Here is a 17,290-nt window from a genome sequence, read left to right on the forward strand (position 1 = left end):
ATATAGGAAATTATTTAACAAATGTGGCTGTCACTGTGACAGGAAGGACTAACGTTAACTGACAGGTGTACTTACATACGTACACGCAAATGCAAGTAGCTAGTTAGATGATAGATGCATAGATAGATATTTCTATTTATGTCTCACATGCATGACCACTGTGTCATCAGTTAATTCATTCATTCATTTAGAAATATACACGATTCTGGGGACTGCTGCTATGGTGTAGTAGGTTAAGCCTCTGCCGGTGGCACCAGCATCCCATACGGGTGCAAGTTTGAATTCTGTCTGTTCCACTTAAAATCCAGCTCCCTGTTAGTGGGCTTGGAAAGTACCAGAGGATGGCCCAAAGCCCCGGGCGCCTATACCCACATAAGAGATCTGAAATAAGCTTTGGCTGTGGGCTATAGAGAAGTCCAAGTCTGGCTGTTGTGGAAATTTGGCCAGTGAATCCATGGAAGGAAGACTTCTCTCACTGTCTCTCGTTCTTTCTGTTACTCTACCTTTCAAGCAAAATGAAATAAGTCTTTTTTAAAAAGATATGCTCACGATGCTGAGAGCAATGCTGTTTTTGAGGTTTAGCATGTCATAATTCAGAGCTGTACATATGCTATAAAATATAACTGCATAGAATGTGCCGAACATAGAATTAAAATGAGTGTTTCACTGGATTCTCTTTTTAAAGAAGTTCTCATTATTAATTGACTTAACATTTTATACTGAATATCATAAAAATGAACATAAGTCAGGAAAGATAATGGCAAACAAATACACATTTCTTGGGGCTGGCACGAAGGCTCAATTGGCTAATCCTCTACTTGCAAGTGCTGGTATTACACAGATGTGCCAGCTTGTGTCCTGGATGCTCCACTTCCCATCCAGATGTGGAAAGCTGTGGAGGATGGCCCAAAACCTTGAGACCCTGTACTTGCACGGGAGACCCAGGAGAAGCTCCAGGCTCCTGGCTTCAGAACAGCTTAGATCCAACAAGCAGATAGATGATATCCTCTCTCTGTCTCTATTCTCTCTAAATCTGCCTTTCAAATAAAAATGAATAAATCCTAAAATATACATATACATACATATTGGTAAGTATTAAATATTATTTGAGTAATTTATTACTGTGGTGTTTTAAAAATTGCTAGCAATTTACATGAAGAGAATTTAATCAAGTCTGCTGTATTGTGCATGATATTTGTTGCAAGTCTTACAGAACTTTTGCAAGAACACAAACCATATACCATGGTTTCTCTCGTGTTTCCCCATGCACACATCATTTGCTTCAACATAAATTAGCAAATTTCTCAAATCTCTTGGTCACTTAACTTTACCACCCACCTGTTTGATTTATTGCAGTTCGCCTTAGTGTAATTACATTTAATTGTTTTGTCTTTTGTTAGAGATGAGAACAGACTTGCTATGCCACCGTTTAGCTTTAGTGCTTTCACTAATTTGACTTGTACTATCTAATATGCTGGTATGTTGAAAAGCAATACGATTTTATTTTTTTAAACTCTGGAGAATACCATATTAGTGTGCTATCTACACTATTTTATAATTGATTACACAATTTAGCATCCCTAAGGAGGTAACTGATAAATTCATACTGAGGGCTTTATTAGAATTTAAACTCAACTTCAAATATTAACATAAAAATCAAACAATAAACCATTAGCATATAGGATTCTAGAAATTCATGTTTCTTTCTTCACATTAATATAGGAAAATTAAATGTGTATAATCACATCACCTCACAATCACAATAAGCGCAAATGCTTATTTTTTGCATCAGAAACATTTGAGATACTCCACCAAGGGTGTATTTGCAGTTTAGGGGCATGTTAACATTCTGGGCGTGTTATTAAGATCAATGTGCCATTTCATACTTTGTCCTTGTGTTGTTTTCAAACTTCTGCCTGAGGAGAACGGGTTTATTAACTTAGAAATGTTGGTATTCTGACCTCGATAATTCTTCGTTAAGGTGAGCAGAGACTGATATATGCTTGCTCCAGTTGAGAAACTCCAGTGGTGGTGACATAAAATGGGTAGCTCGTGGCCCTGAAGATCAGCGTCTAAAATGTTGACTGCCAAGAGAAACCAGTCTACCCATCAAGAAAACATAGTCTGGGAAATAATGCAAGACAACAGATATCACAAAAAGAAAAAGGAAAGACTGAAAAAAATATTCTGTATACTGCTGAAAGATTGAATAGAAACAGCTAAAATATCTTCCTTGTTAAAGCATAAAGATCCTTAAGATAGTAAATCAACATGGGTAAATGCTCGTCGAAACAAAGTGAGTTGTAAATAATATGAAACAGCAGATAAAATTGTACTTATTTCAAGATTAGCTTCTCTGTAATGTAAAAAAAAACCTTTAAACCATTAGATAAAATTGTTCATGTTAAAATCATTTGTTTCCCTCTTCTTACAGTGTCAAAGATGTTCAAATTCTTAGAAATAGAAGCATGTGCAAATAATTAACCATTCAAAATGAGAGAAATATGCCTTATTTGCCATGCACCTAGAATATTAAAATTATTTTAATATTATTCTTAATACTATCACAAGTTTCAAAGACAAGATAGATTAGTATTGTTTCCTTCAGAAAGTTGGAGAAAAAGTACTGGAGAATAATTATCTATAATTGTTCTATGGTATGACTCTAAACTATAGCAAACACCAAAACTCAGGATACTGAAGTGAACTGAAATAGCCTGTTAATAGTACTGAAGTTTATAATTACATTTTAGCCAATAAAATTGATAGGAGAATGCTTAAGAAGAGAGAGAAACGTAATGGAAACATAATAATCACATGGATAATTGATGAGGGTAATTACTGAAATGCTTTCTCTTTCAGTAGTAAAATAGATTCCTGCAAGTTTCATTATTAACGGAGAAAACACTTCAGTGGGTCTCACGTTTATGGCAGAATTGATGGCTCTTATCAACTTTAAGAAACATCATAAAGTCAGACTTTTAAAAAACTGGGGGAAACATTTTGGCGTGAGGACCTGAGTGGGACTGTTGCCTGGTCTGCAAATGGCTGTAGTGTCCCTCAGCAAAAGTGTGAACTGGATCTGGGGTACACCAGACTGGGCCAGACTGCAGCACCCACTGGTGCTTGTGAGAATCATGGTGTTGGGCTGGGTGTCTGCCCCTGCTGAGTCATGTGTGAGCTGTGTCTTCTAGGTTTGGGGCAGGCTTGACTGGACTACAACACCCAACAGCAAAATTTGATTGGGTAAGGGCAGGTCAGGAAAGATCACTAATTTTCTCTAGGACAGGAAATAAACTACTTAGGGCTGGCCTCTGGACCCACCGGTGGGTGTAGCATCTGGCACTGGGAGAGGTTCTGATGGAGGATCTTGGGGAATTCCTCTGTCAGGACACAGTCCCTGCAGGTGAGCTCAAGCACCAAAATAGGGAGCAGCCCGGACCAGACCAGGTAATGTTACCCGCTGGCATACATTTGGCTCAGAATGGGGGCAAACCAGGCTGGGCCAGTTCATATCACTTACTGGTGAATGTGAGCACCAGAATGGAGTGTGGGTCAGGCTGGTTCAGGCCACAATACAAGCCAGTTCACATGAGGGCCAGGACTGAGAACTGGCTGCGCATGAGCTGGAATTGGGGTTGATCTGAGCCCACCCAAGCTACAGAACCTACTGGGAAATGCCAAGGTGGGGCGGACCATGCCAGATTGGGCTGCAGCATTCAACCAGCACATGTGAGACTCCTTGGGGAGGAGGTAAACCTGGTAGGAGGGCTGCGTGGTTCTCCCCTTTTGGACCACTATCCCATTGGAATATGTCAGAGCTGGGACGGGACAGACCAGGTCGGGCATGGCCACCACACCTGTTGGTCTCATGTGAACTGGATCAGGGGAGAGCCAGGCTAGGGTGACTGTTCCTATTGATGTATACACAAGTCAGTGTGGGTATGTGCTGGAGACCAGCTCCGGCTGACTCGAGAGCTTGCTAAGGATGCGTGGATTGGCAAGAAGATAAGAAGAGGAGAGGAGACATGGAACACTATGGCATGATGCTCATAATGGACAACTCAGAAAAGTTGCCTTCTTTATTTATACACAAATCATCACAAGCTTTTGCACAATATCCAATTGTTTCATTTTTACTTCATGGTTAAGAAAATACAAAAAGCAATCATTAAGAAAACAGTTTCAACAAACCATTACTCATTCAAACCTGCAGTCACCTGGCTGAAGCCAGGAACTCCACGGTTGGCAGTGCATCCAGTTACATTGTGACAAGAAGTTTACTTATACTCAAAATCAATCTTTACTAAACACAAACTAACATTGCTTAAAATATTAAGAGTACAGAATTAAAAGATCATAAATGAAAGGATTTCATAAAAGCACATAACATATATTCTTTATTAAATCTTAAATCATGTATTAATTACCATCACCCTCACCTAGTGCTGATTCAATTGCTTGTTTGTTCTTTGTTAAAGGGCAGTGAGAGGGATCAGGGCAGCTCAGCCAATCTACAAACAGAGGGCCTTTACAAGAAACTTCCTTTTATCTTTATAAACTGTCTTCTTTCCCTAAATATAAGTGCCAATATAAGATAAAGATTTATGAGGGGGTTCACATTTATCTCCCTTTAGAAGATGCCCCAAATATTCTCTGCTTTCTGTGGTGAGAAACCAAAATGCGTCATTTCATGTGTTGTAACCGTTCGAGGTACATGGGAAACAAACTCACAATGGTGTGAGGCAGCAATGAGGTGACCAGAGACATTCTGCTGGGCCATGACACGCAGCCAGAAACTCCTCGTAGCCCTGCTAACCTAGGAGCGGTGCTCATCACACATCCATGCCATCCGACCCAACTGCATGGCTCCCCACAGGTATGGGTTGGTGGGGCTTTGCTGCAGCATCATCTGCCAGATGCTGGCATGGGGTGGGAGGTGCGGAGAAAGTTTTGTCAGGTTAAATTGCAGAACTACATGAAGAATGCAAGGTCCAGGAGTGGGAGTGGGTCCAGTAGGGAAACAGTGGGCACCTTCCTCTTGGGTTGCCACTCTGATTGATAAGCATGAGAACTAGGACTGGGGCAGGCATGGCCAGACAGAGAGTGGCTCACACAGGCAGGCATGTGGGCTGGATAGTGGGTCTGGTTAGGTAGGGTTGAACTGGGCTTCAGTTTCTATTGACATGTGTGAGAGTTGAATGGGATGGGGGACAGATTGGACTAGTCTGCTGTTCACACTGGCAAGCATGAGAACCAGGGCAGGGGGCAGGCCTGATGGGGGTTATTGCAGGTTGCTATGTCTATGCTACAGCTACCAATGGTTTGCATCAGGAGTGTGCAGTGGCCAGGAACAGGATGGGCTCCAACACTCATTGATTTGCATAGAATACAGGGCTTGAGACAGAACTGACCCAGCAATTACAACTACCAGTGTGTCAGTGTGTGCAACAGACTGTGCCAGACCCTGTATTGGCAAGCACACACAAGAATCAGGTCTGAGATCACCTCAGATGAAATTTTTGTGGGGATTTCCCCCAACTGAATGGCTGGACTCAGAACCCAACCATGAAGAAAATTGCAGGTTCCATGGTCTGACTGTTCAGAGCTGGGACACCTTAATAGCTTAGATGAAGTAGTAGAAAGCATATCCAAGAGGATATGGTGGGCATGGAGGATATGGAAGTACCTTGGAGCCTGTAGAGGACAGAAGACAGAACAAATGGATCAACTTTTGCAAATCAAATGTTGGCAATAAAAATCTGGGTAGAGACTCTAAGGTGAACTATACGAACCAATGGATTCTGCAAAGATTTCATCATGCTTGGAGTGTCAAGATCAGCAGCTAATCATAACTGTGGAACTATCAAAACCTTTTAAGCAGCATCCTTGGACCTCTCCCAACATCAGGGACGCTGGGCTGGCGTCTGGTGGCTGTCCTCCATCCCAGGGTACAGAGGCATTTGAGCGGCTTGGTGTGGCTTCTATCCTTGTCTGCCCCCTAAACCCAGAAGCAGGAAGGGAAAAAAAAGAGAGAATGTGGAAACAATGGTCTCACTCACTTCCCTTTAGCCCTTGACCCTTTGTACCCTAATCATCTATGTAAAAATCTGTGTCATAAAATGAAACAATAATAAAAATAAATACATAAAAATCATCAAAAATAAAAATTAAAAAAATTAAGGATGCATTAATTTAAAATTTCCATGATCTATCATATATAATTTTAAATTTGATGAGAAACACTGTGTACTTAGAATTGGTCAATTATTTATAAGTTTAAAAATTTAGACAAATTTAAAATTACAGCATGACAACAAGATGCTGGCCTTTACAGAATTCTTGACCTATAATGTCAGGATACACTGAAATAGTATAATGATGAACTTGCAATTGTTTTTGAGGGATTAAACTATTATTAACATATAGGGGGAAAAAGTGGGGGCGGTATGAAAGCAAAAATCCTGAGACCATTGGGAACTGTATAATGAAAAATAAAGAAATTTAAAAAATGCATTTAACAGAGATGTCTGCTCAGTCTTATGTTATGGAATCACATGACAATCTAGATTATGGAAAACTCATTTTTCTACTCTTATTAGCTATGTTTCTAAAAGTATAAATCCATCATAACATAAAACCCTGACTTTTATGTATATAATATGTATATACAATGAATTAAAAAATGTTTCCTGAAATTATTCCTTGTAAATTTCCTGAAGACTAGAAGCCGGGTCACATTCTGAAATGATTTTAATAATAAACTAGCATAAGCAACATCTTAGTTCTTAAGTACATCCAAAGAATGTCTATTTCTTACCATCTTTAACCTTGATGTCACATATTATAATGAATGTATTTATTCAATTTTATGTTTGCAAAAATGTAGCTGATATAAAGGTTTTTTTCAACTTCACAAATTTTAGATTGCATAATATGTCTCAGAAATGTTCAGTCCCTGTTCATCTTGAGCGTCATGATGAAGCCATCTTGTGGATGCATCAAATGGATGCATTGCAGATAACTTCTGCTTCTGTTTCCTAGGGGAAAAGGGCATTCACGAACAGCTAGCCCCTGATGCTCCTGCCTTGGTAATTTATAAAATCTGTTCTTAGAAAGTCTTCTGCCAGGGTTTGGGGATTAGAATCATTTATCATTATGTACAGCACCTTCTGAGTCAGTTTGTTCAGAGAACTTTGCTGCACCTCTATTGAGTTCCTAAGGATTTTGTTCCTCAAGCTTTTGTTATAAAATATATGAGGGAGAGACCTGTAAGATTTTACATTCTACTGAAAGCAAGAAAAAATCAATATGTGAAAACAAGATTCTCTGTAGTTTGCAAATTTTCTTTCACGTCAGGATCCTCCATTGGTCAAGGAAGGCTTCATTCAGATCCTGCCTTATACTAGTTTATTATTAAAACTTTTGGCATAGTTAAAATTTGAGTATATTTATAGGGTAACATTTTTATTTTGATACACTAATACACTATGTAATGTTCAATCACGTAAATACATCTGTCACCTCATAGGTTTCGTATTTTTCTGTGATAAACCATCTAAAATCTTACCTTTTATCAAGCTGAACTTAATCAAGCCAGTCCAGAGAAACGAGAGGCTCTGTTACATTTACTGCCCATGGCCAGAGGAACTTTGAAAATTAAAGAATCTGGAATAACTTATGGCACAGAAAAAAAAAAACCCAAAACACCTAATTCCCAGAGACATATCTTTGCTTTCTCAGATAACAGCTTTGTCTTGGTCACTCTGAAGATTAATTGCATCGAATTACCATGAACAATTAAATATTCTATCTTTCAACCTAGTTCAGAAAACTTGATTTGCACTCACTATATATTATCATTGCAAAACAAAATCATATTAAAACCAAACAGACAGACTAACAAATCTTGCTCATGTCCAAGCTGAAGTAATCCCTTCCTGCATAATAATCTGGTCGATTTTAAAACTAGAAAAGCTTACGTCAGCACGTGTATCCTAAGCTGTTACTTGCAGGCAGGCAGCAGACCTGGGAGGAGACTATGAGTTCCGACACTGATACCAGGTCAGGACCAAGAGAGCAGGAGAATTATTTGGATGTATTGTGACATCAGATCTCTAACAATAAGAGTGCCAGGGTCTCATCTTTATGGCTAAATGAAATAGCTTATAATTATTATAAGTGGTAATTATAGGATTGGGGTTTTAACATGTCAAATGTAAGAAAAACTTGTGTTGAGATAGAAAATACAGGTGAAAAAAGTCCCTGAGGAAAGCTTCATTTTATTTTTTTAACTTTACAATGTGCTTGCCATTGCTGGGAGGTTACAGACAATTTTTAGTTTGTAGTGCACCCCAGGTTAGCAATAGATCTGATTTGAACACACTTTCATATCTCCCTATCGATCTTAAGCTTGTGGCCTGGTCTAAGTAGCGACAGGCAGTAGTGTTCATTTTCATTGTAATGTGTATTATGCCTTCTAGCACCGTGATGATAGCACACACAATTTGACATTTAATATTATCCCAGAATTTATGCAGAGTCTCAGAAATACAGAAAGGGCATATCTGTAATTTATTAATGCATATGGAAATATTTTTTTTCATTTTATTAAAACCTTTTGTGTTACCAGTTACAGTGAGGTGAGGATTTGAAGAACTTTCTTGAATATTTGGGGGTGGGGGATAATACTGCTATTTCTGCTTCACTAAATCTTTTGGAATTGCACTTTGCTCTAATTATACATGGGAAAACAAACTGACAGATAAACAGACAATATATTCTCCAACCCAGCACAGTATAAATCAAATGTTAGATGTGAGGCACAGAGCAAGCTACTTAATCAATCTAAGCTTCAGTTCCTCTCCATATTTACTTTAAAAATACACTGGTTTTTATCGGAAAAGCAGATATGAAGAGAGGATGCGAGACAGAGAGGAAGAACTTCGTCCGATGATTCACTCTCCAAGTGGTTGCAATGGCTGGAGCTGTGCCAGTCTGAACCTAGGAGTTCAGAGCCTCTTCCAGGTCTTCCACATGCTGTGACCCAAGGCTTTGGGCCTTACTCGATTGCTTTTGCAGGCCATAAGCAGGAAGCTGGATGGAAAGTGGGGCTTCTGGGACATGAACCAGAACCCATATGAGATCCTGGCAGGTGCAAGGTGAGGACTTTAGCCACTAGGCTACTGCACCTGGCCCAGTTTTTTATTTCTGCACACAAAAGACCAAGGAAGTAGTCAATATTTCAAAGTCATTTTATTTTTGGCTGAAGACTACTGCTGCTTGATCTCAGCTATTCCCAATCCTCTATCCCTAAGAACGTGAGGACAGGAATCAAACCCTTCAAGTAGATGCTTAGTTATGTTGTCGAAACTGCTCACCAATAAGCACGTTCATTCGTGTATCTGTATATTTTTACTACAGAAGAGTCTCTAATGCCAGCTGCTGTTTTCCTGTATATGGATTTTGCCACACAGGGGCCCAAACTGTTGAAAACCCTTACATGTTGAAATGAAATGAAATTGAGCCACTACCAAGGATTCAATTATCCCATTGAGCCACCTGCTTCTGAGTGATGAGGTGCTTTCAAAGACCAGCGTTTCACATGTGATGGCGTCCATTGTCACATTCCTTCATTGTAAAATGTGGCTATGTATGGACAAAGAATTAAATGAGACACCATCAGAGACTACAGTGGTGCTGCTGGAAGGTCAATGAGCAGGGAAGACAAATTCATTACTGAAAATGTGGCTCACCCCCTGAGCATAAAGTGCTGCCATTCAGATGTCAGAAGGAAACTAATACATTCAGTCTGCCAAGTAGTATCTAGCTGAGTTCTATCTTGCACACTGTTCACGCCTTGAGATACAGGAAATTCTTGAAGCTTTTTCTGGTTTACATTATGCGCTGATTCTTACAGTATCTGATTTCATATTACCACTGTGACACCTTAATGCCACAATTCAGAAGAAATGGGTATATTGGATCTCTGCGATCTGGCAGGAGCTGGCTCAACACCCTTCAGGGTGGAGGACAATCTGTATCCACTTGTCCATTGATAGATTTCTGGCTTGATTCCACATCTTAGATATTGTGACTTGAGCTACAATAAACATGGGGGGTACAAATAATTCTTTCATATGCTGATTTCATTTTGTTTAGGTAAATTCCCCGGAGTGAGATGACTGAGTCATATGGTAGGTCTATTTTCAAGTTTCCAAGGAATTGCCATATGGTGTTCCATAATAATTAAACTAGTGTGCATTCCCACCAAGTGTGTATTAGGGTACCTTTCCCACCAGAGCTTCACCAGCAGTCATTCTGACTGGACTGAGGGAAAAAGTCACCGTGGTTTTCCCTTGAGATTCTCTGATGATCAGAATTCTGGAGTGTCATGTGCCCATTGAGCATGTGTGTATTCTATCCTTTGGAAGTCCTGGAACTATTCGTGTAGCTTGCATATCAATCCTTTATCAGTTGTATAGTTGGCCAATATTTCTACCGTTCTATGGCTTGTGCATTGCTTTTTCACTTTGCTAAGTAACTCCTGTGTTGTTCAAAAGCTTCATATTTTAAATTAATCTCATTTGTCTATCTTGGCATCTATTACCTATGTTCTGGGGTGTTTTCCATGAATTCTTTGTCAATGCCTATAACATGCAGAGTTTTTCAATTATTACCCTCGTGTAATTTGGTGGTACCAGTGCATAGATTTGGATGCTGGATGAATTTTGGATTTATTTTTGTATAAGGCAAAGGTAGGGAGGGGTCTTGTATTATACTTTTGCATGCAAAGCTCCAATTTTCCCAATACTATTTGTTGCAAACTCTCATTTCTTCAGGGATTGATATTAACTTGTTTGCTGAAGATAGTAGGTTGTGGATGCAATGCATAGTATCTGGGTGTATACTGTTTTCCATGTTTATTTTTTTTTAAGATTTATTTATTTCATTACAAAGTCAGATATACAAAGAGGAGGAGGAGAGACAGAGAGGAAGATCTTCCATCCATTGATTCACTCCCCAAATGAGCCGCAACAGCCAGTGCTGCGCCGATCCGAAGCCGGGAACCAGGAACCTCTTCCGGGTCTCCCACGCGGGTGCAGTGTTCCAATGCATTGGGCCGTCCTCGACTGCTTTCCCAGGCCACAAGCAGGGAGCAGGATGGGAAGTGGAGCTGCTGGGATTAGAACCGGCGCCCATATGGGATCCTGGGGTGTTCAAGGCGAGGACTTTAGCCGCTAGGCCACGCCGCCGGGCCCTCCATGTTTATTTTTGTGTTAATATCACTTTTGCAGTCCCGTGGTAGTATTCTTTGTAATCTGGTGTTGTGATGCGTTTGGTTTGGTTTTTGTTCTGTAAGTTCTTTCAGTTTTGTGGGAACTCTTACACGTGCATATGAACTTTAGGACCTTTTAAGATCTGGGAAGAATGTCCCTGATATTCTGATTGAGATACCGTTGAATCTGTACATTACTTGGGATAGTATGGACCTTTTGATTATAATAAGCGTTTAATCCATGAATATGAAAGATTTTTTTGTTTTCTGTGCACCTTATATTTTCTTAATGTTTGTAACTTTCATCATAGAAATATAGAACCTCCTTGGTTAAATTTATTTCAGGTGATTTAAATTTTTGTGGCTATTGCAAACAGTACTGGTCCTACAAGTTCTTTTGTGGTAGGATACAGCTTACTAATGCCACCCCAAGACAGCACTGGGTTTAGAGCATGGCGAAACACAACTATCGCTTGTGTACCTGATTGGCTTAACATGCAGGTCGATTGGGCCCAGCACAATAGCCTAAAGGCTAAATCCTCACCTTGCTTTGCTGCTATACCATATGGGTGCCGGTTTTCATCCAGCTGTTCCATTTTTCATGCAGTTCCCTGTTTGTGGCCTGGGAAAGCAATGGAGGATTGCCCAAGGTCTTAGGACCCTGTATCCACATGGGAGAGCCAGAAGAAACTCCTGGCTCCTAGCTTCAGATCAGCTCAGCTCCAGCTATTGCCATCATTTGGGGAGTGAACCAGCAGGTGGAAAGTTTTTATTTGTACATCTCCTTCTCTCTGCATATATCTGCCTTTTCAATAAAAATTAAATAAAGTCTTTCCAAAAATTACAGATTGATTTATTTTTTAATACGGACTACTTGAGTATATTCAAAATTCCTGACTGCTGCATGTTAACAAAAGCTTAAAAACTTGCAGCTTTGGCCATGCAGTGCAGTGGTTAGCAGTGAATTAATCCTGTAATTATGAATTGAATTGCATGCAATTTATAATTGCAATGTGTAAACTACTGAATATATGCAAGTGCAAATATTAAATGAAAAGGAAAAGAAGGCTGCTACATATAGCCTGTGGTGTTAAAAAGTGAGTTATTGTAGAATACTTCATATTAATTTTTAACCAATCAGTAAAGTTTGCGGAGTAATTCATTTATTTTAGGTAAATATAGCACTTTTTTATTTAGACTGCACAAAAATGTGGAAAGCTTCTTCAAGAGCTCACACTATGTTTTTCTTCATGACATCTCATGGGTTAAGAAACTGTAGGACAATGATTTAATGTGTGTATCTAATAATACAGTCATATGAAAGCATTATTTCTGGTTTATAAAAAAATCTGCATACTGTGTTGCGGGAAGCCATGCAGTTGGGTCGGATTGCATGGGTGTGTGATGAGCACCGCTCCTAGGTTAGCAGGGCTACAAGGAGTTTCTGGCTGCGTGTCATGGCCCAGCAGAATGTCTCTGGTCACCTCATTGCTGCCTCACACCATTGTATGGACACTCAGTCACCTCTCTGATGTTTCATAGAATTCTCCTGAGGGTGTTGTTGTTGTTTTTCTGCTAATGTGAAGTGATTCCTGTAACTGGTATAACATCTCAAACTGATCAATCATGTTATGATAAAAACATCTTTAGTGATGTAAGGTTATGACACACAGCTAAAAGTATACAATAGTACAATTGAGCCCACAATGTCTCCAAATATCCTGTTATTTGACCACCTTTGTCCTGGAGCTTGCCCTAATATAGGTAATGTTTTCCTTAAGAAATGACTTGATAATATCTTGGAACAGATGGCAATCATGGAGGTACAAAGAGTTTGTTTGCCATGTGCCTCGAACTGTTACAACACATGAAATGACGCATTTTGGTTTCTCACCACAGAAAGCAGAGAATATTTGGGGCATCTTTTAAAGGGAGATAAATGTGAATCCCCCGAAGTGGCTTAAAATCTTAATCTTATATTGGCACTTATATTTAGGGAAAGAAGACAGTTTATAAAGATTAAAGGGAGTTTCTTGTAAAGGCCCTCTGTTTGTAGATTGGCTGAGCTGCCCTGATCCCTCTCACTGCCCTTTAACAAAGAACAAACAAGCAATTAAATCAGCACTAGGTGAGGGTGATGGTGATTAATACATGATTGATTGTAAGATTTAATAAATAATTTATGTTAGAAGCTTTTATAAATTCTGTTCATTTATGAGCTTTTCTTTTAATTCTGTACTCTTAATATTTTAAGTAATATTAGTTAGTTTATGAAAATTGGTTTTGAGTATAAATAAACCACTTGTCACTATGTAACTACATGTGTTGTCAACCGTGGAGTTCCTGGCTTCAGCCAGGTGACTGCGGGTTTGAATGAGTGACAGCTTGCTGAAATCATTTTCTCTGAAGTAAAATAGTAATAATGTTTTTAGAATTGATTCTGTAATCATTATTTTATAATGAAGCAAAAATGAAACAATTTGATATTGTGCAAAAACTTGTGATGATTTGTGTATAAATAAAGAAGGCAACTTTTCTGAGTTGTCCATTATGAGCATCATGCCATAGTGGTCCACGTCTCCTCTCCTCTTCTTATCTTCTTGCCAATCCACACGTCCTTAGCAAGCTCTCAAGTCAGCCAGAGCTGGTCTCCAGTACGGTTGTTCATGAGGTTAGCTTCAATCCACCATGCTGAATGCAGTACTAGCGCTATTACCAACACACACAACTGACCAACATGTTCATCATCAGATGAATGGATAAAGAAAACACAGCAAATATACATTGCACAGTATTAGTAAGCTACAAAAATAATGGAATCCTATTCCTTCCAGCAAGGCTGATGGAACTGATGTACAATCATGCTAAGTGAAATAGTCTAGACACGAAAAACATGAACTGCAGTTCTCCTTCGTATGTGGATGCTAAACAAATTCTGTTTGAACACAGAGTACTGATACTCACAGGCTCTGAGGGGTCGTGAGTTATGAAGACAGCATGGGTAATGTAAAGCAAATTAGAGTCAGGACAAAGAAATAAGCACCTAGTTCTCACAACAGAGTTGCGTGGTCATAGTTCACTTTGCATACTGTCTTCTCATGGGGCCTGGCGCATTTGCCTAGTGGTTAAATCCTCATCTTGCATCTGCCTGGATCTCATATGGGGGCCGGTTTGTGTCCAGGTGGCTGCACTTCCCATCCAGCTCCCTGCTTGGGGCTTGGGAACGCATTCATCGAGGGCCCAAAGCCTTGGGACCCTGCATCTGAATGGGAGCCCTGGAATAAGGTCCTGGATCCTGGCTTTGGTTCAGCTCAGCTCTGGCTGTGGGGCATTTTGGGTCTGAATCGTTGGATAGAAGATTTTCCTTTCTGAATCTCCTTCTCTCTGTATGTCTGACTTTCAAAAAAAAAAAACTTAAAATATATATATATAAATTGTTTACCAACAACTAAAAACATAAATTTCAAGTATATAACCATATATTAATGTCTAAAGGAAAATATCGAATAGCATGTTTTATAGCATACTCATTGTACACATGTGTTTAAATGTCACAATGTAGCTCCTTTATCTGTACAATTATGAACAACGTGTAAAATCAAACATGAAAATACATGAATCCTTAAAATACTGCAAACCACTTCAAGACAATAAAATTCCAAAATTATCGAATAATTACATGAGACAGTTCACACCAAATACCATGTTGAATCAGACCTTTCTCTCTTGACAACCTTGGGAATTCCACCTGCTTGATCGGCCTGACTTGCCGGCTCCGGGCTCACTCAGTAAGAACTGACACGTAGAGGTGCCCGCAGATGGCAAGGAGTCTCTGTGAGAAACAGAAGTGAAGATGTGACCTTGGCAGGGCGGAGAGTGGAAGCTGAGGCTTGCGACACAAGCTTTCTCCTTGTTCTCCACAGCACAATCCCATCGACATACTGTGCCCAGGCCAACAATGTTAGATCTCAGAAGATTCAGGCAGTAAGCCTCAACTGCTGAAAACAATGATGTAGGATTAATAGATGTTATTAACTTCCTCTCAGTTTAGATACTTTGATTTGGAAGTCATCTGGACATATGTGGCAATGATATTTTATCAACTGTTACCGGAAAAAAATTGTAAGCTACATGTTAAGGGACTGCTTGTAAAATTAAAATACTGCTCACATTGAATTAAATGCATATTTCTGCTGAAATATTTCAAATAGGAGACAGTTTTGAAGTTAAAAGAAAAAATAAACCAATGTCTTAAAAACATTATTGAACATTATTGATTTATTTCGACCCTGTGATTTCTTGATTAGTCTTTATGTAATTCCATGCCGTTGTACTACATGTGGCAATTTCAAATGTGCGACGCTTTCACTGCCTGACTGACACTAGCTTGATTAGTGTTATTTATACTGGAGAAATAGAAAATATTAGCAAGCACTGCAGTTATTGAAACACACAGGATGCAGTTCTAAAAATATTTGAACTTTAGTTTGAAAAATAACGAATCCATAGCCAGGTTAAAATGAAAATGCAGTGAGGAGGAATTAAATGTTCATCTGATGCAGCTTTCACAGTAACTTTTTTTTTTTTTAATTCTCACAGTTTGCTTTGTACATGATGCCTAAGGGTATAATTTCCTTAACCATAAAAATCGTATTGTTGAATTTGCATATATATATATGCACACACAGAAGTAGACGTATGAGTTTATGCTTTCCATGTTCACTATATTATTATTACTTCAGTATAAATGTAGAGCAAAAATAATTGCCCAAAGCACAGTGCAAATGTTCCTATTTAATTTCCAACAGCAAATAGCCTCTTGTTTAAAAGTTGTTATTTCTAAAATTTCTAACCTGTGTAGGAAATGGAAATCAAAGGAAACAAACCATTATCATTATGAAGTTTCCTCATAGCTTTTATAATAACTCATTTTTAACCTATAATATGTTTTTCAAATTATTTCTATTTTTCTGCCTTCTTTATCCATCTACATTTCTCCAGATTGGGGGGCGGAAATTGAACTAAAATGCTAAGAAATGTGTAATTACAAATGTTTCCCATCCTGCTTGCCTTTGCTTTTCTCTCAGGTAAAACGTCTGTTCAAATACCGTCTTTATGCTTTCCAGTTAGAGTAATGAGGTTTTCCTTCACATTTGTGTGTTTCCTTTTCCATCAGATCACCAGGAGTCATTACTGTGGTTGTACAATAGCTTCCATGCACAAAACACTTCCTTTTTCTTAAATTTATTTATTTTATAACAGTTCCATAGGCTCTGGGATTTCCCTTACCCCCTCTGCAAGTCGACCCCACCCTGATTCCCCCTATATTATTAAAATAGAATGATCTTTCATAAACAGCCGTAAATCCATCATTCTGCTAAGTGTATCCTGACATTTTAGGTGAATATCGGAGGGTGCTAAGTCCTTTCGGTGCTAAAAAGACTAAAATATTTATAATTGGAGAGAGAAGTAGAGACAGAAAGATGCTTCATCTGTCGGTTCATTCGAAAAATGACTGCAATGGCTGGTACTGAACCTCTCCTAAGCCGGGAGTCAGGAGTTTCTTCCGGGTTTCCCATACTGATACAGAATCCCGAGGCTTTGGGCTGTCCTTCCCTGCTTTCCCAGGCCACAAGCAGGGAGCTGGATGGGAAGTGCAGCATCCTAGACATGAACGGGCACCCATATGGGATGCTGGTGTTTCCATGTGAAAAATTAGCCATTGGACCCATTATGCTGGCCTCTGAAATGGTCTTTAGATCAGCTGGAAGTTATCTTGAGTCATGATGCACATGAAAATTCAGGTAGGTTTTATAATAGAGACAACAATTATAATTTTAGGCAAAGTTTTAAAGAAGACGTTAGTTTTTTAAACAATTAAAAATGGAGGAAAAAAAAAAAAACCTCACAGACGCATTTTCTTCAAATACTACTCTATGTAACCCCTAGGCAAAAACCAGAGAATTATTACAATTGTAAAGACGTTATATAATTCTAACTTCATAAAGCCTT

This window comes from Ochotona princeps, chromosome 10 (genome assembly GCF_030435755.1).
Source record: "Ochotona princeps isolate mOchPri1 chromosome 10, mOchPri1.hap1, whole genome shotgun sequence".
NCBI lineage: Eukaryota > Metazoa > Chordata > Mammalia > Lagomorpha > Ochotonidae > Ochotona > Ochotona princeps.